Source organism: Gossypium arboreum, chromosome 11 (genome assembly GCF_025698485.1).
Source record: "Gossypium arboreum isolate Shixiya-1 chromosome 11, ASM2569848v2, whole genome shotgun sequence".
Taxonomy (NCBI): Eukaryota; Viridiplantae; Streptophyta; class Magnoliopsida; order Malvales; family Malvaceae; genus Gossypium; species Gossypium arboreum.
In genome coordinates, this window is record NC_069080.1 from 124162959 (window position 1) to 124187902 (window position 24944).

Consider the following 24944-nt stretch of genomic DNA (forward strand, 5'->3'; position numbering starts at 1 on the left):
ACTTAATTGTTTCATGCACCTTTTACATTATCAACCGAATTTGCACACATAGTGCTAATTACACTCGCACACATAGTGCCATAGTAAACCGCACACATAGTGCATTGGATTTTCTCTCATGCTTCAACATCCAAATCGGCACACCTAGTGCCACTTAATTCCGCACACATAGTGCCATATGTCAACTCATTATGATAAGGCAATTTACTTAATTCAAATAGCACATATGGTTACATTAATAAATAGGAAAATCACTCCAAAAAAATACCTAACAAAAGGAATTCTTTTATGATTCACTAATATTATTTATATACAAGCTAATCAACCTTACAAAATGCTTAAGGACTTACCTTATGTCGGATGGAATGATTCCCAATTGACTACTCAATATTCTTTGCTTTGCCTTTGCTTGTTTCCCCTCCTTTGGATTCTTGAGCTAGAATAGGTAAATTAATAGTTTAATTTACCTTGCAAGATATTCATAAATATATAAATTTAATGATTCCACTTCTTCTTACAACCCTCCTGCTCCAAATATCAAAATTTCAACTAATGTTTATATTATATCTCAAAGTCAATGCATTATCATTATCAAAATAACATTTGGTCATCATTTTTCATTTAACACATAGTTTCACTTCATAAACATTTTGACCGTATACTTCTAAACTAGCAAAAGCTCCCCATTTATTCGTACTATCTTTTAAATACTATCAAGTTCATATACTTCTAATTTCTTAAGTTCAACATCTTAATGCCCATTATCGCCACTCCTATAAACTAAATTTAAAAATTGGCAACACCCACATTTCAACTATCCTAGCCGAATACTCCTCAACACTTAGACTAAAGTATGCACATTAAACTTAATACAATTTTCATTATACCTTTCACCCTAAAACATAATTTATAAATCTTACCCTTCCTTCCATGTTTCGGTCAATTATTCAAATTACCTCATAACATGAACATTTTTTTTTCAACTAATCTAGCATAACTCATTCGGCCTTAACAATGAACCACTTTTCATACAAGGACAAAAAAAAAATCAAATGAACCTTCCATTTAAACCCCATTCTAATGTCTATTTATTCAATAATACATGTAAACAACTACTAATTCTAGTACTTTGATACACGGCTTAGTGCCCAACCATCATAAAAGTTTGAATTTTTCTTAATATTGTCAAAATACATTTACAAATTAATTTAAATATATAAGAAGATTTAACTAACACTTCAAAACTTACCTCCTACTAGCAAGAAGTAGTGCCGAATTGCCTTAATGAGAATTTTCCTTTTTCTTTTCTTTTGTTTCGGTTTTTGGAGGAAGAAGAAGATGAACACACTCTCTCTCCTTGAATTTCTTCTTTATTCATCTATTTTTCTTATTAAATCATTTTATTTTAAATATTTTAATCATTTTCTAACCAAATATTATAATTAATTAAACTTGGTTGAGGGTCATCACCACTTGGCCGGCCACTTATTGAATTTTTGGGTATTTTGACATGCAAACCCAAGCTTTCACACTTTGTAGTTATTTGGTCCTTATATTTACCTATCATATTTTCTAAGTTTCTCAACTAAGACCTTTCAAGAAAAATTCACATTCATAAGTCTAAATTAAAACATCAAATTTTCACACATGCACTAATACACATAGAGGATATGCAACTAAATTTTTAAATAATTTTTATGACTCGGTTTTGTGTTCCTGACACCACATTCCGACTAGGGTCGAATTAGGGTCATCACAACTCTCCTCACTTAAAATTTTCGTCCCGAAAATCTTACCAATGAATAAATTTGGATAACGTTCTTTCACGAATCCTCGAGCTCCCAAGTAGCTTCTTTGACCCCATGTTTACGCCTACAAGATTTTCACTAATGAGATTTTCTTATTTCGTAGTTCTTTTACCTCATGGGCCAAAATACTGATCGATTCTTCTTCATAACTCAAATCGATTGAATCTCCACCTCGGATAAATTAATTATATGCGATGGATCGATCTATAACGTCAAGCATCGAGACATGAAAACGTTGAATCTTTTCAAGTTCGGGTAAAATCAATCGGTATGCAATCGCCCAATTCGTTCAGATATTTCATACGGCCCGATGAACCTCAGACTTAATTTGCCCTTACAGCCAAATCTCAGCACCTTTTTCCAAGGTGAGACTTTAAGAAACACTTTGTCTCCAACCTGATATTCAACGTCTTTTCTTTTTAAATTTGCATACGACTTCTGACGATCTGAAGCGGCTTTCAAACTTTCACGAATCACTTGAACTTTCTGCTCAGCATCCCTAATTAGATCAACCCCGAAGATTTTACTTTCACTAAGTTCGGTTCAAAACAACGGTGTACGGCATTTACGACCGTACAAAGCCTCGTAAGGTGCCATCTTAATGCTTGATTGAAAACTATTGTTGTAAGCGAATTCAATCAAAGGTAAATACCGTTCCCATGAACCACTAAACTCAAGGATGCAACATCTCAACATATCCTCGAGTATCTGAATTACCCGTTCGGATTGACCATCGGTCTGGGGATGAAAAGCGGTGCTAAAATGTAACCTGGTACCCAATGCTTCTTGCAATTTCAACCAAAATTGCGATGTGAATCTCGGATCTCTATCCGATACAATAGAAATAGGTACTCCATGTAACCTTACAATCTGAGAAACATACATTTCAGCTAGCTTGTCAAGGGAATAATCCGTACGTACAGGAATAAAATGAGCCGATTTGGTCAGTCTATCAACAACAACCCAGATCGCATCTTTCTTGCTTGACGACAAGGGCAACCCAGATACAAAATCCATCGTGACTCGATCCCATTTCCATTTGGGTATCATGATCGGTTGAAGTAACCCTGAAGGCACTTGATGTTCCGCTTTCACTTGTTGACATATCAAACACTTTGAAACAAAGTCAGAAATGTCTCGTTTCATACCAGGCCACCAAAACTGACGTTTCAAATCATTGTACATTTTCGTACTACCCGGGTGGATTGACATACGGCTACTATGAGCCTCGCTTAAAATCAAAGAAATAAGTTCTGAATTTCTTGGAACACACAGTCGACTTCTGAACCTCAAACAATCGTCATCATCAATTTTAAACTCTGATTCCATATTTGAAACACATTCAACTTGTTTAGCAACCAATTCATCGTCAACTTTCTGGGATTCACGTATTTGATGAATCAACAATGGTTTGGCCTTTAATTCTGCTACCAACACATTATCGGGTGAAACGGACAGGTGTATATTCATTGCTCGCAAAACAAACAGTGATTTGCGACTTAAGGCATTGGCAACCACGTTAGCCTTTCCCGGGTGATAGTCGATGACAAGCTCATAATCTTTCAACAACTCGAGCCAACGTCTTTGCCACAGATTCAAATCTCTTTGAGTCATCAAGTATTTGAGGCTTTTATGATTCGAATATATGTGACACCTCTCTCCAAACAAGTAGTGTCGCCAAATTTTCAAAGCGAAAACAATGGCAGCTAATTCAAGATCATGGGTTGGATAATTTTTCTCATGTGGTTTCAATTGTCTCGACTCGTAAGCTACTACTCGACCTTCTTGCATCAATACGCAACCCAGCCCAAGCAAAGATGCATAACTGTAAATGAAAAACTCTTTACCGGATTCAGGCTGCACAAGCACTGGAGCTTCAGTCAAATAAGTTTTCAACTGATCGAAACTTTTCTGACATTTTTTTGACCATTCAAACCTAACATCTTTCTGAAGTAGTCTCGTTATTGGTGTGGCTATCATTGAGAAACCCTTTACAAACCGTCTCAGAGTAACCAAAGAAGCCCTAAAAGCTTCAAACTTCAAGAACATTTCTGGGGTTTCGATCAAGTATGGCTGAAATTTTGCTCGGATCAACTCAATTCCGATCGCAGATACTACATGTCCTAAAAGCTAACTTCTCTCAACCGAACTCACATTTATTGAACTTAGCATACAACCGCTTATCCCGTAAAATCAGTAACACTAATCTCGTGTGCTCGGCGTGTTCGGTTTCATCATGTGAATAAATCAAGATGTCATCTATAAACACAACTACAAACCGGTCCAAATCTTGCTGAAAATTCGGTTCATCAAATCCATAAATACCATGAGGGCATTAGTGAGCCCAAACGGCATCACTAAAACTCGTAGTGACCGTATCTCGTCACGAAAGCGCTTTTAGGTATATCTAAGTCTCGAACTCAAATCGATAATAACCCGATCTCAAATCTATCTTTGAAAACACTGAGGCTCCCTTCAATTGATCAAACAAATCATCAATACGCGGTAATGGATATTTATTCTTTATTGTCACTTTATTCAACTGACGATAGTCGATGCACAACCTCATTGTTCCATCCTTCTTTCTCACAAACAATACTGGTGCACCCCATGGTGAAAAACTCGGTCGAGTGAAACCTCTATCTGTCAACTCTTTTAACTGAGCTTTCAATTCCTTTAATTCTGTTAGTGCCATACGGTACGGCGCTATCGAAATTGGTGTAGTCCCAGGTACAAGTTCGATGCCAAATTCTACTTCTCGAACGGGTGGTAATCCCGGTAACTCCTCAGGAAAAACATCTGGATACTCACGAACCACTGGTACCGTTTCAAGTTTCTTTTCCGACTCTTTGCGATCAAGTACATACGCAAGATATGCTTCACTCCCCTTTCTTATATATCTCTGAGCGATCATCAAGGATATTATTTTTGGCACTCCGTTCAAGTCAGTAGACTCAACTCGGACTATCTCATTATTTGCACACCTCAAATCAATGGTCTTTCTTTTGCAATTCACCACTACATCATGCACGGTCAACCAATCCATATCGAGAATAACATCAAATTCATCAAACGGTAAAAGCATCAAATCGGTCGAAAAACAGGAATCTCGGATTATCAGAGGACATTTCTTACACACTTTGTCAACAAGTACATATCGACCCAAGGGATTTGACACTCGAATTACGAACTCAGTAGACTCAACCGGTAGAGTCTTACTGGATGCTAAAGTCTCACATACATATGAATGAGTAGAGCCAGGGTCAATCAATGCAATCACATCAGTATCAAAGAGAGTGAAAGTACCAGTGATAACATCAGGGGAGGATGCCTCCTCTCATGCGCGGATGGCATAGGCTCTAGCAGGAGCACGAGTCTCAGATCGAACAGTCGTATTAGAAGTCCCTCTCGACTACCACCCCTACCTCCTGAAATTCTCGGTGGTCTACCTCTAGTCGTTGTTCCACTAGGTCTTGCACCTTGCATCTTATTTTTCTCATCAAGTTCCGTGCAATCTCTAATGAAGTGATCCTTCGAACCGTATCTGTAATAGGCCCTGTTAGTAGACTTACCCCAACATTCACCCACGTGTCGTCTTCCACATTGTGGACATTCAGGTTTTTCTTGTTGATTGTTACCCACACTAGCAACCGAAGTAGCTCGAGAGTCCGTTGATGGTCGCTCTCTAATAGAAATTCCTGCAGTCGTCTTCGATTTATTAGTATCTTCCCTGAACTTCTTTACAGCCGAGAATGAAGTTTTACCCGACAATCTTTTACGAAAGTCTTTAGCTTCAAATTCAGCCTTCTTTTTCTCCTTTCCAAGTTCTTCTGCCTTGCAAGCTCGTTCAACTAGTGTTACAAATTCTTTTATCTCTAAAATACCCACTAGTAGCTTTAAATCTTCATTCAATCCTTCTTCAAATCTTTTACACATAGTAATTTCATCAGCTACACACTCCCGAGCATATCGACTGAGTCTTACAAATTCACGTTCGTATTCAGATACTGTCATACGGCCTTGCTTAAGTTCCAAAAATTCTTTACACTTTTGATCGACGAACCGTTGACTAATATACTTTTTTCGAAATTTCGTCTGGAAGAAATCCCAAGTAACTCGTTCCTTTGGGACTATAGTAATCAAGGTTCTCTACCAATAGTAGGCTGAGTCTCGTAACCAAGATATGGCACATTTTAAACACTCATCAGGTGTGCAAGACAGCTCATCAAAAACCCGGATGGTGTTGTCAAGCTAAAACTCGGCCCTTTCAGCATCATCAGTAGCTATGGCTCAGAATTCCTCGGCCCCGCGCTTCCTAATCAAATCTACAGGAGGTTTACTCGGCCTTACAGGATCAGTATCTGGTGGTATTATAGGCACCTGAGGCAAATTATTTAAATTTGGAAATGGTTGAGCAGCCGGGTTAGTTCGGGCATATTGTGCGATCCACTCATTCATCATGGTAAAAAAGGCTTGTTTTGCCCCATCATCTTGATTATTCGCGGATGATTGAGGTTCAACAGGCGGTGTCCCTTGCGCAGGAGTAGCCGCTACACTTTCAACGTCATCCGCTAAGGTTCTCTCTAGATTGGGTTCCATTTACTAATCAAAACAATAATTTCGACCGTCAGAAGTCATCACACTATCAAATACTAACATTAAGGCATGTATAGCTAGACTCATACGCGCTATGGTAGTCCTAGAACCGACTAAACCATAGCTCTGATATCAATAATATGTAACACCCCATACCCGAGACCGTTGCCGGAGTCGAACACGAGGTGTTAACGGGCTTAATTCATTACTTAAACAGCTCATACAATTCATTTTAAAATTTTCTAGACAAGCTGGCTAACTGCATCACAGTCACTTTAAAAATCATATCTCGAGTTCCGAAACTTGAAATCCAACTCCGTAAATTTTTCCTGAAACTAGACTCATATATCTATCTAGTAAAATTTTTGTAGAATTTTTGGTTGGGCCAATTAGTACAGTTTATTAATTAAATTCTCTTCTATTTTAGGGTTTGACTACTCTGACCTTTATGCATTACGAATAAGATATCTCCCTATACAGGGATTCAATGCCTATTCCGTTTGTCTCTAATAAAACTAGACTCAATAATGAATCTGTAAATATAAAGCATGACTTCTAATTATCTTTGTAAAATTTATGGTGAATTTCCAAAGTCAGAATAGAGGATCCAGAAATTGCTCTGGTCCTGTTTCACAAATCTTTAAACATCTCATAAAATATAGCTCATATACCTGTTTTGCTTCTTCCATATGAAAATAGACTCATCAAGCTTTGATTCCATAATTTATTCATTATTTAATTCCATTTCTACTATTTTTAGTGATTTTTCAAATTCACATCACTACTACTGTCTGAATCTATTTTATGGTAAATTTTACCTTTTTCATGGTTTTCATGGATTAGCTAGTAATTTGACATACATAACACCAAATATGATCATGATTAGCCGTTCCAATGGCTCGTCATTACCAAGCATTTCCATACTACTCAATAACCATATCATAAGTGTAACACCAAAAATGATCAGCCATGACATACGGTATAATAATTAAATAGACTTAGACTATTACTCAACCAAAACCGAATTCGAACCTAGGATTAAAGTCATTTTCAATGCATGAAATACTTACCACAAACATCATCCATTCGTAGTACTGATCACTTTAACTAAAACAAATTTAAACTACTATCAATCATAACCAAATTATCAAGACCAAACTTACTAAGTCTTATAACTAAGCACCCATAAGACCAAATCCAAACTTAACATTTAAGCCATATTCGCATGGCTAAAAGTATACATATCAAAGTTCAAACAAAACATAATAGCCTATACATGCCGAAATGTTCTCTTAGACCAACTAAGAAGAGGGTACCAAAAAGTTGCAAGCTGGTGTGATGACTTCGACGATGGTCCCGAGCACACAAAATGGGTCAAAGAAACCTAAATAACTAACAAATAAACACACCAAATGAGTATATAACTCAGTAAGTCATAAGCATTACACTACTGTCCATTAATAAAAGATCATAAGAGAAAACAAATAATGCAAGATCAATTACTCCATCCATACCGAACTATGCTATAATTTCTTAGATTTTCAGTTCAATCTCATGCCAAGTCCTACAATCAAATCAAATACCAAAACAACCCAATTGATTTAGATCCATTTCCTCAAAGCATGGAACAATGATGCACTAGGTAAATTTATACATACACATCACATGTCTCAAATTCGATATTTTAGTTAATAGTTCTATCACTTAATTCTTTCATGCACCTTTTACATTATCAATCGAATTTGCACACATAGTGCTAATTACACTCGCACACATAGTGCCATAGTAAACCGCACACATAGTGCATTGGATTTTCTCTCATGCTTCAACATCCAAATCGGCACACCTAGTGCCACTTAATTCCATACATAGTGCCATATGTCAACTCATTATGATAAGGCAATTTACTTAATTCAAATAGCACATATGGTTACATTAATAAATAGGAAAATCACTCCAAAAGAATACCTAACAAAAGGAATTCTTTTATGATTCACTAATATTATTTATATACAAGCTAATCAACCTTACAAAAATGCTTAAGGACTTACCTTATGTCGGATGGAATGATTCCCAATCGACTACTCAATATTCTTTGCTTTGCCTTTGCTTGTTTCCCCTCCTTTGGATTCTTGAGCTAGAATAGGTAAATTAATAGTTTAATTTACCTTGCAAGATATTCATAAATATATAAATTTAATGATTCCACTTCTTCTTACAACCCTCCTTGTTCCAAATATCAAAATTTCAACTAATGTTTATATTATATCTTAAAGCCGAATGCATTATCATTATCAAAACAACATTTGGTCATCATTTTGTCATTTAACACATAGTTTCACTTCATAAACATTTTGACCGTATACTTCTAAACTAGCAAAAGCTCCCCATTTATTCGTACTATCTTTTAAATACTATCAAGTTCATATACTTCTAATTTCTTAAGTTCAACATCTTAATGCCCATTATCGCCACTCCCATAAACTAAATTTAAAAATCGGCAACACCCACATTTCAACTATCCTAGCCGAATACTCCTCAACACTTAGACTAAAGTATGCACATTAAACTTAATACAATTTTCATGATACCTTTCACCCTAAAACGTAATTTATAAATCTTACCCTTCCTTCCATGTTTCGGTCAATTATTCAAATTACCTCATAACATGAACATTTTTTTTTTCAACTAATCTAGCATAACTCATTCGGCCTTAACAATGAACCACTTTTCATACAAGGACAAAAATAAATCAAATGAACCTTCCATTTAAACCCCATTCTAATGTCTATTTATTCAATAATACATGTAAACAACTACTAATTCTAGTACTTTGATACACGGCTTAGTGCCCAACCATCATAAAAGTTTGAATTTTTCTTAATATTGTCAAAATACATTTACAAATTGTAATGAACTGAAAGATACGGTATCGAAAATTGAATCTTGAGTACTGTTTCCGTGAAATTAATTCATGAATATTTATTAGAAATATTTATGAATTATAGTTGAATGGTTATTTAATGTTTGATTAAGTTAAGTAGCTTGAATTTAGAATAATGACTAAATTGCATACGGTATAAAAGTTTAATTATAGATTAAAGATTAATAAAGGGACTAATCTAGCAATTAGACCCTAAGTGACATGTGTGTTAATATTGAATAACATGTGTAATAGTTGGTAAATATATTAAATGTGTTAAAGTAGTTTTTCTTATAGATTAAGTTATTTTATTAGAATAATATTATATTATTAATATTATTATATTGAATATAGATTTATGAGTAAGTTAAAAAAAGAGAAAGAAAGAAAGATAGAAAAGTTACAGAGAGCAAACGTGAGAAAGAAAGAAGGAAAGAAAGAAAGAAATAGAAAAGGGAAATTTGAGGATTAAGGCCCTAAAGTTTAATTGGTAAGTTGTTTTAGGTCATTTTCTTATGATTTTTATGTTTATGGATGCCTAATTCAAAGTTCTACATGTATGAGGTTAAAATGAAGAAAAATAGAAAATTTTCAGATATTGATTTAGTTGAATAAATTGAGGTTTTATGGGTTAAATTGATAGGAATTGAAGTTAGAAGTGAAAATTGAGTGATTTATTAAAAGAATTCTAAGTTAGGTGTAAATAGGGATTAAGTTGAATAGAGCTCAAAATTTATGTTTTATAATGAATTTTATGAGTTAGAAATTGTTAATGAGTTGATTAAAAGAGAATATGAAGCTTAAGTTAAAGAAAAAGATTAGTAATGGAAAAAGGACGAAATTGGAATTTTTGTAAAAGTTTGATAGAAAGTGAAAATGTGTTTTATGAATTAGTATATTGATGATTTTTAATTGTATGATTGTTAGTAGCAAACGTAGCACGGATCGTCATCAAAGAAGGAAAAGAGAAAGTGAACGAAGATATCGATTAAATTCGATAAATAGTGGTTTGTATTTCTATAAACCGAGCTTAATCGTTATTGCTATATTTGATATTTATATTGTATGAAAATGTGAATGAGGTAAGTATTTTACCATATTGAAATGAATGTGATTTTGAATACCCTATTAACAGTGTTGGGCTAGTCGGATATAGTTGACATGTCATAGGAATTGGAAGTATTGGGATATTCGACATTGAGTCGATGAGACACTATGTGTCGACTCATCGTTAAAGTTTCGGATTTGTTCCGATGAAGTACTTTGTGTACTATAATGTTAAAGTTCCAGATTTATTCGATGAAGCACTACGTGCTTATCCCGAGTGTGGGTTGGATCCGTGTATCCGTCGATTGTCCGAGTTATGTTAATAAGGGTAAATAAAGTAAAGGTTATTAAAGTCTTGATTGATATTGAATAATAGCAATAATGTGTTTGAATTACCATGTTTTAAAGTTGATTAAGCTATTGTTTATAGAAATACCACTGAGAGTATTCTCAGCAGACGGTTTGTTTCCGTCTAGGCTAGGTACGAAAGTATAAGGACTCAAAGATACAAGCCGATCCCCAAACTTAAATTGGTGAAGTTTCTATCTTTTGGAAAATGGCATTGTACCTAGGATGTCTTTTGGTCATTTTGAAAGTATCTAAGTTGTTAAGTGATATTTTGGTATGTTTTGTAAATGTTACCAAAACCTTAAGTATGGTATGTTTTGATATGTTAGTGAAGAGTAATAAGAGGAATTGTTGGTAAATGTTGTAGAGAGAAGAAATGAAGATGTTATAAACTTAGTTATCAACATTTTATACTAAAACAGATTTGGACAGTAATAGTAGTCCAACTTTGAAAATATACCAAAAATAGTATAAAGTGAATTAGATGATGAATAAAATATGTAATTGAAGCTTAATGAATCTCTTTTTATATGGAAGAAACAAAATAGGTAAAAGAGTTGTATTCTATGAGATATTTACGTTTTGGTGAAATAGGGTTAGTGCAATTTCTAGATTCCCTGTTTTGACTTTAGAAATTCACCATAAATTGTGTATTAAGAACTAGGACTCAAACTTTATATGTATAGATTCCTTATTGAGTCTATTTTTAATTGAAATAAATTTCATAGTCATTAGATTTCTGTACAGGATTAAATTTGATTCGTAGTGCACAAGAGTAGCCAAACCCTGAAACAGGGGAGACTTCTTCTAATAAACTGTACTAATTGGCCTGACCAAAAATTCTAGAAAAAAATTAGTAAGTAGATATATGAGTCTAGTTTTAGGGAAAATTTATGGAATTGGATTTCAAGTTTTTTAACTCGAGATATGATTTTTTTAGCTACTGTGATGCAGATGGATAGTTTACTACGAAAACTGTTTAAGTGCTGAGATAAGTTTTGAATGTCTCCTGCTTGACTCCGGCAACGGTCTCGGGTAGGGGGACGTTACACAAATTAACTTAAACATATAAGAAGATTTAACTAACACTTCAAAACTTACCTCTTACTAGCAAGAAGTAGTTCTGAATTGCCTTAATGAGAATTTTCCTTTTTCTTTTCTTTTGTTTCGGTTTTTGGAGGAAGAAGAAGATGAACACACTCTCTCTCCTTGAATTTCTTCTTTATTCAACTATTTTTCTTATTAAATCTTTTATTTTAAATATTTTAATCATTTTCTAACCAAATATTATAATTAATTAAACTTGGTGGAGGTCATCACCACTTGGCCTACCCACTTATTGAATTTTTGGGTATTTTGACATGCAAACCCAAGCTTTCACACTTTGTAGTTATTTGGTCCTTACAATTTACCTATCATATTTTCTAAGTTTCTCAACTAAGACCTTTCAAGAAAAATTCACATTCATAAGTCTAAATTAAAACATCAAATTTTCACACATGCACTAATACACATAGAGGATATGCAACTAAATTTTTAAATAAATTTTATGACTCGGTTTTGTGGTCCCGAAATCACATTCCGACTAGGGTCGAATTAGGGCTGTCACACCTAATAGGTGAGGATCGAGGAATCTGCTGGTTCGGGTACCTCAAACTTTAGAAACAAACCACATATAGAAAAACCATAAGAGCTCAATATAGATAGAATTATACTTAGGTTATCTTTGTGTTTATTAATATCATATGATACTGACTGTTTTCTTTCTTTTGTGCATGTCATTTTGCATTTAAAAGGTATCGATTCACGGCGGTTTCTAAGTTAGAAAGTTTTATTATGGAGAATGACTTCTTGATAGAATGGAGGCAACGTTAACATCCATAAATGGTCAAACAAACGCTGAAGGATACACATCGAATTATGGGGTTACACTCGCATCAGTGGCGCAAAATAATCTCCGTGAGTTAAAGGAAATATGGGATCAATGGAGTAATGAAGCCAAGCGGTTGTTCTACAATAACTAAGGGACTTGCGTGATTTGCTTGATAGGAGGATAGATGAGCAATTCAAAGTGAGTGTGGGAGTATTGATAGACACTTCTACCATTATAGTATTTCTCTTTCATATGAAGACGGTTGCCATGTGGATGGTAAGGGTATTGGAAGGAAAGTGATTGATAGAGTGCATGACACCTACAAAAATGAGTTGGATGGAAAGAATTTTACCTATGATGGTAAAAAGCTCGTTTACTATAGGACCGCTACCAAACAACAAGCTTGAGTTTACTGTTGTACTTATCAGAAACAATAGAAATGCAAGCCCCGATAGCCTGGATAGCTCAAGTAAGCGTGAAAGAAAGTGATTAAAAAAGACCGTATCATACAAAGACCTTTAGAGATTAGCTATGCTGCGAAGGTACCGAGGCAGGATGCTCTGCGTGGGTAGAAATCTGAAAGCTCTCAAGAAACATTGAGGATATAGGATATTATTTTAAGGTAGCACACTGCAGAACGGGATACCTACCTATTAGCTAATCTATCTGAAAATAATCAGAACAACTTCACAGGTATTGGAGGAGGTGCCCTTAGCTGCACGGATTACCCCACGGGTGAGGTCGTAGCTCAAACTCAAGAGGCAGCTGATTATTTACAGACATTGGTGGCTCAGGCTGACATATTGAGCACCAATATGAGCTACAATCTGATCATGGCCAAGAGTTTGTTTTGTTGTTAAAACTTTAGGCATTAAGGCGAAAGCGTATTTGTACTCCATTTATATGTAAAGATATTCTTTTTCTAAATAAAGTTTTCTAAATGAGATTGAATCGAGATCGATACCTTTTGCATTCATTTGCAACTTATAGCATTTCATTGCATCATTTGCATTAAAAATTATAAAAAGACCCTAATTAGTTAAAGTTATTAAAAAGAGAAAGAAAAAGAGAGAGAGAGAAGAGGGTCACGGATGAGTGAAAAAGAAGTTGAATGGGAATTAACGATATTCCCTTACATATCCCCGACTTTTGTGTCAGGAGGGATAGCTTACTCGGAGAAGGGGGTGTTTGGAAATGAAAATCATCCCATCAATGTCATACATGAGGAAGGGACTGAACAAAAAAACCTTGAGGGCATTCGCCCTTACGAACCGGGAAGTTCTTTAAACAATTGGACTGCAGAAGAACTTCCTGTAATCTTTAGGAATTTTACGGAGTAATATTCAGAACACTCTTATTGCTCTAAAGCCTAGGAGTAATGAGATTTCTTTTGAGAAGTGGGCTCATGTTCAGACATTTTTATTTTCAATAAAACATACTTTTATTATTTATCTGAGTAAATATTCTTTCATTCTGATTCTTTTGACCTTTAACATTCTTTATAAATTTTCATTTCATGTAAAAAGTCATTCTTGAATTCATTTATTCCTTGTATATTCTTTTGTGTGCCTATCATAGATCCCTAGATATCAAGGACACGGGCAATGATACTATAGATTCAGAGTTCCTTTTGAGTGCAATATGTGCTTAGAGGAATCTCAGTACTTTGAAGGTGACAGAAATTGTGACTTGTTTCTGAATTTGTTGAAAATGGTTTTTACCCCATGAAGTGGTGGTAGGAAATATAGCCTTAGAGGAAGGAAAGATTGTGAAATTGGAATTAGCTGAGGAGACAAAAAAAAAACCTTGTTGAGACTATTATGAGAATTCAAAAATGTGGTCCAAATATGCATGTAGGAGGATTTGCAATTGCTAGGATAAACATGAGGTTTTGGGGCACTGTTGGTCCACCATGGAAAGGGATCGCATCAGTTGTACAATGAATGCCAAATTTAAAGGAGTCAAGACTTATGGGGCATGTATGTTATGGGCCCGAGCTCGTCAAAAGTTTCAAGCTGACAATGACTCATCTTTGTGGTTGTCAACTACTCCATTAAGAGGGGGAGATAGCTTCATATACCAATATTACAAAGTCAAAAGTCATCCATTTCAAAAAAATAAAAAAAGATTATATATAACTGCACAATGCCAAAAGTTTGCAGTCTTTTCAAAGATAATGCACCATACCACAGTACAACAAAGGTTGCCAAAAGAAAAGAAAAAGAAGAAAAAAACAAATTACAGAATATGATCGAGACTGGTAAAAATTGGCATAAGAAACTACCGCCTACTTTCTATGCTTACGCTGGGCAAACACCGTCAATTCCAGTTGTTTCAAAGGTTCCAACCATCATCCTTGGAATGGGTGCATTGTTTGGCTTTCCTGAGCAGTCTGATGTGCCATCAATAGCTGCGATAGATAGCTCCAGGTGGTGGCCATTGATTTCCAGCCATGGGGCATCAGGCCGTACACAGTCTCAGAAGCTTAAAATGATAGATTCTTTCTTCAAAACCAGTTTTTGACAAAGCGGATGACGGTATCATGAAGGTATCATGAAGGAAGCTCTCTTAGACTTCTATACAAGTTCAGGGAAGAGGAAACTTGATCAAGTCATTATTTTCAAGGAGGGGGTTAGTGAGTCTCAATTCAATCAAGTTTTGATCAAGTTATTGAGGCTTGCAAGTTCTTTGACGAGAAGTGGAACCCTAAAGATTGTGGTTATTGTTGTACGAAAAACCATCATACCAAGTTTTTTCAGTAGGGATCTCCTGACAATGTGCTACATGGTACTGTCATTGACAACAAAGTATGCCATCCAAAGAACATGATTTTTATCTTGGTACCCATGCTGGAATGATTGAAATCACGAGGCAGACCCACTATCATGTTCTCTTAGACCACCCTAGGCTTTCGGCTGATGATCTACAAGAGTTTGTTCATTCTCTATCTTATATGTATTTGTTCAGTCTCTATCCTATATGTATCACCACAGCCATATTTGTTGTGGTTCCTATTTGCTACACTCATTTGGCAGCTTCACAGTTGGGGGCAATTTATGAAGATTAGGGATGCTTCAGAAACATCATCGAGTCATGGTGGGATGTATGCTCCGGGAGTAATCTCTGTACCTCAGTTTTCCAGGTTGAAGGATAAAGTTAGCAACTTCATTCTTGTCTATTGAGAATCATTGAACCATATTTTTGTAGGGTTTGACAAACAAAAGCCAGGACTGCTGCTGGGGCAATCCCTTTCTCACAGGTTTATGATTCAATATTTTTCCTCCAAGCTTTGATGGAGTCAAGAATTGAATACATCTAGTAAACTTAACTTGAAAGTATTCATCCTAAGCAAATGTACCAAGAATGGATGACACAGACTGATGACAAAGAAGGTTCGTCCAAAAGAATTTCATAAAGGAAAACTTGTACTGAAAGGGATCCTTCCCATGCAAAAGGATGCTGAATTGGGAAGGGCCATATGTTGCGAAGAGGGCTTTCTCTAGAGGTGCACTGATTTTGACAAGAAATGGATAGGAAGAATTTATCTGATCCAGTGAATTCGGACTAAGTCAAGGAGTACTTTGTCTGAAAGAGAAGGGAAGCCAAGGTGAAAACCCGCAAAGGGGACTTTGGTATTTCTATTTCAAAAAAAAAGGAAAAAAAGAAAAGAAACAGAAAAAAATAAAAAGAAAAAAGAAAAAAATAGAGAGGCCAAGGTGAAAACCCACAAAGGGCGTCTTGAGACCAAAGGGGTTTTGAGTTGAAAATCCTAAAGGGCAGCTCAAATTTGGAAAGTCATGCAGTGACCTTGCTACACCGGATTCGACGAGAAGTGAAGTATGTTACATATCGAGGCATCAACGAATTACTTTGGATCTTTTAAACACATGTTGAACTCAAGAAAGTCTTCATGGAGCTTGTGTATTGATGCTCAAGCGGCGATATCTGGAGCATCTGATTTTTGTCCTATTTATTATATTTGGATTCTTTTTCTTCCCAAAGATATGTTCTCATGTTAATCTTTTTGCATTCCTTCCAATAATTTATTTGTCTCCTATTATTCATAAAGTATGTTGCATTGAAATAATGATAGATGAACTAAAATATCTTCACAAACGAAGTTTTGCATATTACTCTGGAAATTTCTAGATAATACAAGAAACTGAAACAAGACAATTGTTTAAGGAATTCCCATATGTATGGGTTGGAGATACTCGAGAGATTTTCTTCTTCAGTCCAAAAGGTGGTTGGATGTTTTAAGCAATATTGATCATAAGAAAGGATCATTTCATAAACATCTTCAGTGGGTCGTAACATTCAGGGAATGGTACGGTAAACCAAATTGATGGAGAAGATTCGAGGCATACGAGCAGAGTATGATTGATATGTCGAGAAGAACGAGATGGAAAGCTCGATAGATGAATGAGTGATGACGTTTGAAATAGGAGTTATTTTCATAAACATTTTGCATCATAATATGTCTAATGTGGAGCATTTGACTCATTTCGATCATGGCATCCTAATTATTTGGCATAAGCATAAATTCTAGGAAATCAATTCTACAGGTGGATTCCCCAGTGGACAATGTAGCAAGATTGATTGAAAATTACAAAATTCAGCGCCTTAATCCCCTACGCAGTAGGGTAACAGGTTAAATATTTAGATCTTATCTCTCTAAGCAGTAGTGGAGTAGATCAAAGACTCTCCTTAATCCCCTAAGCAGTAGGGTAACAGGTTAAATTTGCAGATCTTATCTCCTTAAGCAGTAGTGGAGCAGATCGAAGACTCGCCTTAATCCCCTAAGCAGTAGGGTAACAGGTTAAATTTGTAGATCTTATCTCCCTAAGCAGTAGTGGAGCAGATCGAAGACTCGCCTTAATCCTCTAAGCAGTAGGGTAACATGTTAAATTTGCAGATCTTATCTCCCTAAGCAGTAGTAAGCAGATCGAAGACTCGCCTTAATCCCCTAAGCAGTAGGGTAACAGGTTCGTAGATCTTATCTCCCTAAGCAATTGCGGAGCAGATCGACGACGACTCGCCTTAATTCCCTAAGCAGTAGGGTAACAGGTTAAATTTTCAGATCTTATCTCCCTAAGCAGTAGTGGAGTAGATCGAAGACCCGCTTTAATCCCCTAAGCAGTAGGGTAACAGGTTAAATTTGCAGATCTTATCTCTAAGCAGTAGCAGAATAGATAGAAGACGATGCACCTTAACCCCCTAAGCAGTAGGGTCCAAGATGATTTGGTATCTCTGTAATGACAGGGGACAAGTCAAAGATAGAAGATTTGGCATCCCTGTGTTTACAGGGAACAGATCGAAGACATAGCAGATCTGACATTCCTGTGCTTACAGCGAAGCAGATTGAAGATTTCAGCATGGTATCCCTGTGTTTATAGGGAACAAGTTGAAGATAGTAGATTTGGCATCTCCATATTCGACGGGGAGTAGATTAAAGACATAGCAGATCTGACCTTCATATGTTTACATCGAAGCAGATCCAAGAGGATTTGGTATCTTGGTATTGACAGGGAACAAATCGAAAAAGTTAATTTGGCGTCTCTGTGTTCGATGGAGAGCAGATCGAAGATATCAACATGACAGTCCTGAGTTTGCAAGGAGCAGATTGAGGACAATAAAGTCTGAAGCTGATGAGACCAGGCAAAATGGGTCCTTTTATAGTCTTTGCTCTATTCTCGTTACACGACAATGAGCAAAGAGAGGCAGCTGTAATAGCCTATTTTTGCCCGGCCCATTTCAGTATTTAAAATAATAAACCCCTAAAAAATAAAAATAAAACAAAGTCCAAGTCCAATACAAAATTACAAACATATAATTTGGCCCAATTAGAATGGCCCATTACTTGAAAAGATTTAAGGTCCATCTATAAGCTTGACTCATATGGAAATATAATCTTTAAGGATATGCAATCTTAGATATGATATGCAATCTTGAAGATATGATCTTGTAATCTTGGAGATTTAATTTTAGATATCCTTTAATCTTAACTGTTGATGTAATTGATCTCAGATTGTTGGATTTGGGGAGGCTCAACTATAAATAGAGGCCTCTCCTTCATTGTAAATCACTTGAGTTTTGGGAAGCAATAAGAATTCTTGAGAGCATTCACTCAAATTTCTCTCCTCTTGCGTTCTTACTCTCGTGGTTTATTCTTATTTTATTCTTCGTCTATCTTAGTTTTCAACCTTTTTTATTTTAATTTCTTCATTTTCCAAATATGTATATTTATTCCTATATTTTATACATTTGATTATGTATTTTATATATTATAATATTTAACCTTTTATATAGTTTATTTTCAAATATATATTTTCTATGCATGTATATATATTATATTATCATTTCATGTATTTTGAACTATTGCATTATATTTTTATAATTTGTAAATGTTCTATTTATTCATTTTTTAGTGTATGTCATTTATCTTATTTGTGCATAGTTTCATTTTTTATATGCTATGTTTAATTATTTCTTTTATGTGCTATTTTATGATATATATTGTTGTATAATTTTGCATGTATTATGTTTTTCTTTTAGTTTACTCATGTTTTTATTTGTTTATTATCTTATATTTACCTAGTATGATTTTTTATTAAACGTATGTTCATGTTATTTAGTTTTGTCTTAATGATATTATTTATGTTTGTATGGAAATGTTAGAATATTTTGTACATCTATGCTTCATGATGCATTAATATGTCATCCTAAAACGTCATTTAAAATAATATTCCAAGGTTTTTTTTAAAAAAATAAAAGGCAATGCTTGATGTTTGGAAACTTCGAGAAAGGTAGTGCCCTAACTTACTGGGTTGTGACTTTTCTCGTTGAATTCGAATAGTTAAGCACCCTTCTAAGTGATTTTGAGTTTTCAAAACTTAAACAATTATTTCGAGATTTTAAAACATAGTGTCCTAACTTACTGGATATGGCGTTTTGTTGTTTCGAGATAGAAATTTTTGAAAGATGACCTTAGTTTCGAAGGTTTTAAAATGTTGCGTCCTAACTTACTGGATGTGATGTTTTGACTCGTTTGAAATAAGTGAGCCTTAGTTTTCAAAATTGAGACATTCTAATTAGTAGAGGTTTGCATCTTAAAACTTTCAAATTTCTGACATTAAAGACACTTGATAATCAATTAGATACCAATTTTTGGGCGTTACGAGGGTGCTAACCCTTCCTCGTACGTAACTGACTCCCGAATCTATTTTCTCAACTTTCGTAGACCAAAATTAGTGTTTTAAAACAAAACATTTTATAAGGTGATCCAATTACACCTAAAAAGATTGGTGGCGACTCCCGTTTTCATTTTTCTTAAAGTCAATTCCCATTTTCCAAAACTCGATTTAAAAATGGTTTCGACAAGTAATATTTTATATCAATGACCAAGTAGCTTTATACACTTCAATAACATTTTGTATAATTAATATTTTGACAATCTGATCATTATATATATTCATGTTACATTCAAATAAATTATGCATATCAAATTTTTTGGTAAACTAAAAATGTCTAACTATTTGTTTTATGTAAAAAATCTTTCAATGATTGAACAGAAACATTCAACAAGTTCAAAGATGAGAAAGGAAAGTTTAAAGAATCTTTAATCAATGATGTGAAAGGAATACTAGAATTGTATGAAGCTGCACACTTTCAAGTACACGGAGAAAATATATTGGAAGAAGCACTTTCTTTCGCTGTGTTCCATCTAAAGTTGTTAAGAAGTAAGCAAGTAGTTAGCTATTAGTTAGAATCAATTTGTATAAAATAGTTTGTTAAGTTGGTTAGCAGTTGTCTATAAATATTGATAAGCTTATAACGAATAGTACGTTTTTTTCATCAAAAATAAATGTATAGTAAATACTTCATTCATCAAAGTATTCTTGATCAGTCTTCAACATGGAATCAGAGGTCTGGTGATCATTGTGTTTTCGATGATCAATGATTGTTGTTATTCTGATCATTCTATTTTCCTCCGTATCGCTGGTGAAACCAAGATTTTTTTTTGTTAATTGCGATGTTAGTTTTCATGAAACAGTGTTTCCTTTTACCTTTCCTACAAAAAAATTATTTGTTTTTTTCCTACAGATGATAGCTCCAATTTTCTTCATCTCGAACCTTTCCCTTCCATTCCTATCCAATCCTTACCATCACCTAATGTGCCGGCACCTTGTTCTTCTCGAACATTACCATCTGCAACCGATACTCAACATACTATTTCTCTTCCCCCCTTACGTCGCACCACACGGTCTGTCAAGTCACCTACTTGGATGAAAGATTACATCTGTTCCAATCAATCTTCAGCCTCTCTTGCTATAGGTTCCTATCCTATTTCTCATGGTTAATTATTCCTCCTTACATTTACCTATTCACACTCAGTTGTTTGCGGCCCATATTTCTTCATTACTTGAACCCCAAACATATGCTGAGGCCATTTTGGACCCAAGATGGGTTACTGCCATGCAACAAGAAATTCAGGCTTTGGAAGCCAATGGTACATGGGAAGTTGTTCCTTTACCTACTGGTGTGGTTCCTATTGGCTGTAAATGGGTATACAAGGTCAAGTATAACTCTGATGGTTCTGCTGAACAGTTTAAAGCTTGCTTGGTCGGGAAAAGATACAATCAGTAGGCTGGTATTGATTTTCAGGAGACCTTCTCCCCTGTTGTTGAACATGTTACCGTTCGAACTATTATTTGTCTAGCAGCTATACATGATTGGCCTTTTTTTCCAAATGGACGTTTACAATGCCTTTCTACAAGGGGATTTGTGTGAGGAGGTGTATATGGATATTCCGGATGGTTTTTGCACACAGGGGGAGCACAAGGTATGTCGTCTGCTCAAATCATTGTATGGCTTGAAGCAAGCTTCTAGACAATGGAATTTAAAGCTCAACAAGGCGTTGCTACAAGGAGGTTACATACATAAAAAAGAGGGCTACTTCACTATGAATAGGATCCAGAGTCAGATAAGAATGTTTTACTAATGTGGCCAAATAAAAAAACAAAGTAAATACGATTATTCCCTATTTTCCAAAAGAAAAGGGGGCAACATTGTCATCCTACTTATTTATGTTGATGATCTACTAATCACAGGGAGTGACATTGGTATGATAAATGAGTTAAAGAAAGTCATGCACCAAAATTTTAAGATGAAAGATTTAGGTGCGTTGAAGTATTTTCTTGGGATAAAAGTGATGAGATCACGTGAAGGAATTGTGTTGAATCAACGGAAGTATGTGTTGGAATTAATAGTTGATGTGGGGCTAGGAGAAGCAAAACCAATGAGACAAAATTAGAAACTGAATTCAGTTGAATATGATGACTCGGTACAAATGAAGACTGATGGGGATGATTTAATCACTGATGTTGCAGTATATCAAAGTCTTCTTAGGAGGTTGTTGTACTTGACCAATACACGACCAGACATAATGTTTGCGGTTCAGCATTTAAGCCAGTTTATGCACAAACCAAAAATATCTCATTTGGAGGCAGCTTTTCTGATAGTTCGATACTTAGAAAAAATCTTGGTCAAGGTATATTGTTGTCCACATCTAGTAAACCACAACTCATTGCTTTTTGTGATTCTGATTAGGCTTCATGTCCCATATCTAGACGACCAGTTACTAGGTTTTGTATTAAGCTTGGAGATTCTCTCGTCTCATGGAAATAAAATAAAAAAACAAACCATCGTTTCTCAATCGTTAGCAGAGGCTGAATATATGAGCATGGCAGCTATTGTAGCAGAGATTATTTGGTTAGATGGATTATTGAAAGAAGTTAGCCTTAATTAGCTTGACAAGTCAGTTCTTTTCTCAGATAGTCGATCAGCTTTACAGATTGCAGCAAATCCTATTTTTCATGAACACACTAAACAGATAGAAATTGATTGTCACTTTGTACGAGATAAAATTGGAGAAGGATTGATTTAGATGCAGTACATTAGGACAATAGAACAACTTGCCGACTTGATGACTAAAGCACTTATAATCAAGCAGTATGAATATTTGGTAACCAAGTTGGTGGTTAAAGATTTATACCAACCCTCAACTTGAAGGGTAGTGTTAAGAAGTAAGCAAGTAGTTAGCTGATTAGTTAAAATTAGTTTGTATAAAATAGTTTGTTAAGTTGGTTAATAGTACTCTATAAATAATGATAAGCTTATAACAAATAGTAGTAGGTGTTTTTCTCAAAAATAAATGTAAAGTTAACATTTCATTCATCAAAGTATTCTTGATCAGTCTTCAACAAAAGTTAAGCGAAACTACAGTAGACTATCCTCTCTCCATACAGAATGCTAATGCTCTAAAGTGACCCCTTCATAAGAGCTTACCTAGGTCGGTTGCTAGGAGCTACATTTCCATATATGAAGGATATGATAAACAAGATGAAAATTTATTGTAATTCATCAAGTTAGATTTCAAAATGGTACAACATTTGCACAAGAAAGAGATAAATGAGTTAACTAGGTAATTTATAATGCTCAGAGGCTTCCATGAGTCAAACTGAGTAAGAATTTCATTCATGGCCCTACCTATACACAAATATACTTATAACATACATATATCAACGTAAATATTTTCTTATTTCAGGTGGTGGGCAGGTTTGGATGTTGCAACCAACTTTCTTTTTGCACGAGATAGAATGGTGGAATGTTATTTGTGGATATTGGGAGTGTACTTTGAACCTCATTACTCCGTTGCTAGAACTTTTATGACCAAAGTAATATCCCTCACATCAATTTTGGATGATATTTATGATGCATATGGCACGAAGGAAGAACTTGAACTCCTTATAGAAGCAATCCAAAGGTCATACGAAGCATGTATCCACCTCCATTTGATATATTAGAAGTATCTTTTTATTGAACTACAAAGAGAATTAACCATGTGAATTAATGACAATTGTCGGTGGGATATTAAGTGCATAGACCAACTATTGGACTACATGAAATTGTGCTATAGTGAATTCTTAAATGTTTATAAAGAAATGGAAGATTTGATGTCCGAACAAAGAAATTTGTATTGTTTCCAATTTGCAATAGAAGCTGTACATATTATCTAACTTTTTTTTCCTTAAAAAGTATACTTAATTTGCAATCTTAATCAACAATATTAATTAGTTTTTCTAATAAATTTCTTTATTTGATAATAGATGAAACAACAATGTCAAGCCTACTATGTCGAGTTCAAATGGCTCCATGAAAGTTACATGCCAAAATTGGATAAGCATTTGTCTGTTGTATCAGTTACTTCTTGTTATCAGCTGCTTACAATTGTATCTTTTTTTGGCATGGAAGATAGCATAACAAAAGAGACTTTCATTTGGGCATTTAATAACCCAAAAATACTTTGAGCTTCGACAATTATTTGTAGGTTGATGGATGATGTTGTTAGCCACCAGGTATATAATTTTTTTATTCATTTTGTACAAAATTAATTTAAAACCGTTCTATATAAAACTAAGAAAAAATCGAAAAGCTGAAAATTGTTTCGTTGAGGTTGACTTCGGTTCATTTTTTATTGTAATGTTTTATATGAAAATTGTGTTTATTGTAGTTTGAGCAAGAGAGAGGGCATGTTCCTTCGGCTGTGGAGTGCTACATGAAACAATACGAGGCATCAAAGCAAGAGGCATACGATGAGCTATACAAGCAAATAAAGAATGCTTGGAAGGATATAAATGAAGGGTTCTTGAAACCAAGGAAAGTGCCAATGTCAGCTCTTAATCGCATTCTCAACCTTACAAAGGTTCTTGATCTCTTTTACAAAGACCATGATGGTTATACGAATGGTGGTGATTCCATAAAAGCTAGCATCACTACCTTGTTGATTGATCTTATCTCTGTTTGATTCCATAAAAAAATAGTTTGGATCTTAAGGAGGGGAATCTATGACCATGGGACATATATCTATAAAGAACTCTATAAACCCAGAATCACTTTGTATTCTAGAAGTTTTGGGGTTCCAATCCTAGCATAGCTTGAGTTTATTAGGTGTTATCATGTGTTATATCTTGTATTAATAAAGCTTTTTACTTTTAAAAGAAATGGATTAAATCTAGTAGTGGAGGTTTCAAATGGGTTAACAGCCTGTCAAGAGTCATTAAGCTATATTTGAAAACATAACCACACCAAAAATCCACTATTAATATATCAAATAATTAAACATATCCTTACATAAACTTATTTTATTTTGTCTTCTTCTTTTTTCAATACCTTGATTTATTTGATCTCTATGTATTCAAATTAGTTTTTTAGATTTTTTTTGAATAATCTCATTATAAGATTTGATCACATCCGCTCTTTTCGACACAATGCCTAAAACTGTTCATGG

General features: G+C 34.8%; 1 pseudogene; it reads left to right on the top strand.

Annotated features, from left to right (window-relative positions):
- Nucleotides 1–24461, top strand: part of LOC108471341 ((-)-germacrene D synthase-like) — a 72370-nt pseudogene extending 47909 nt beyond the window's left edge.
- The last annotated feature ends 483 nt before the right edge of the window (nucleotides 24462–24944 follow it).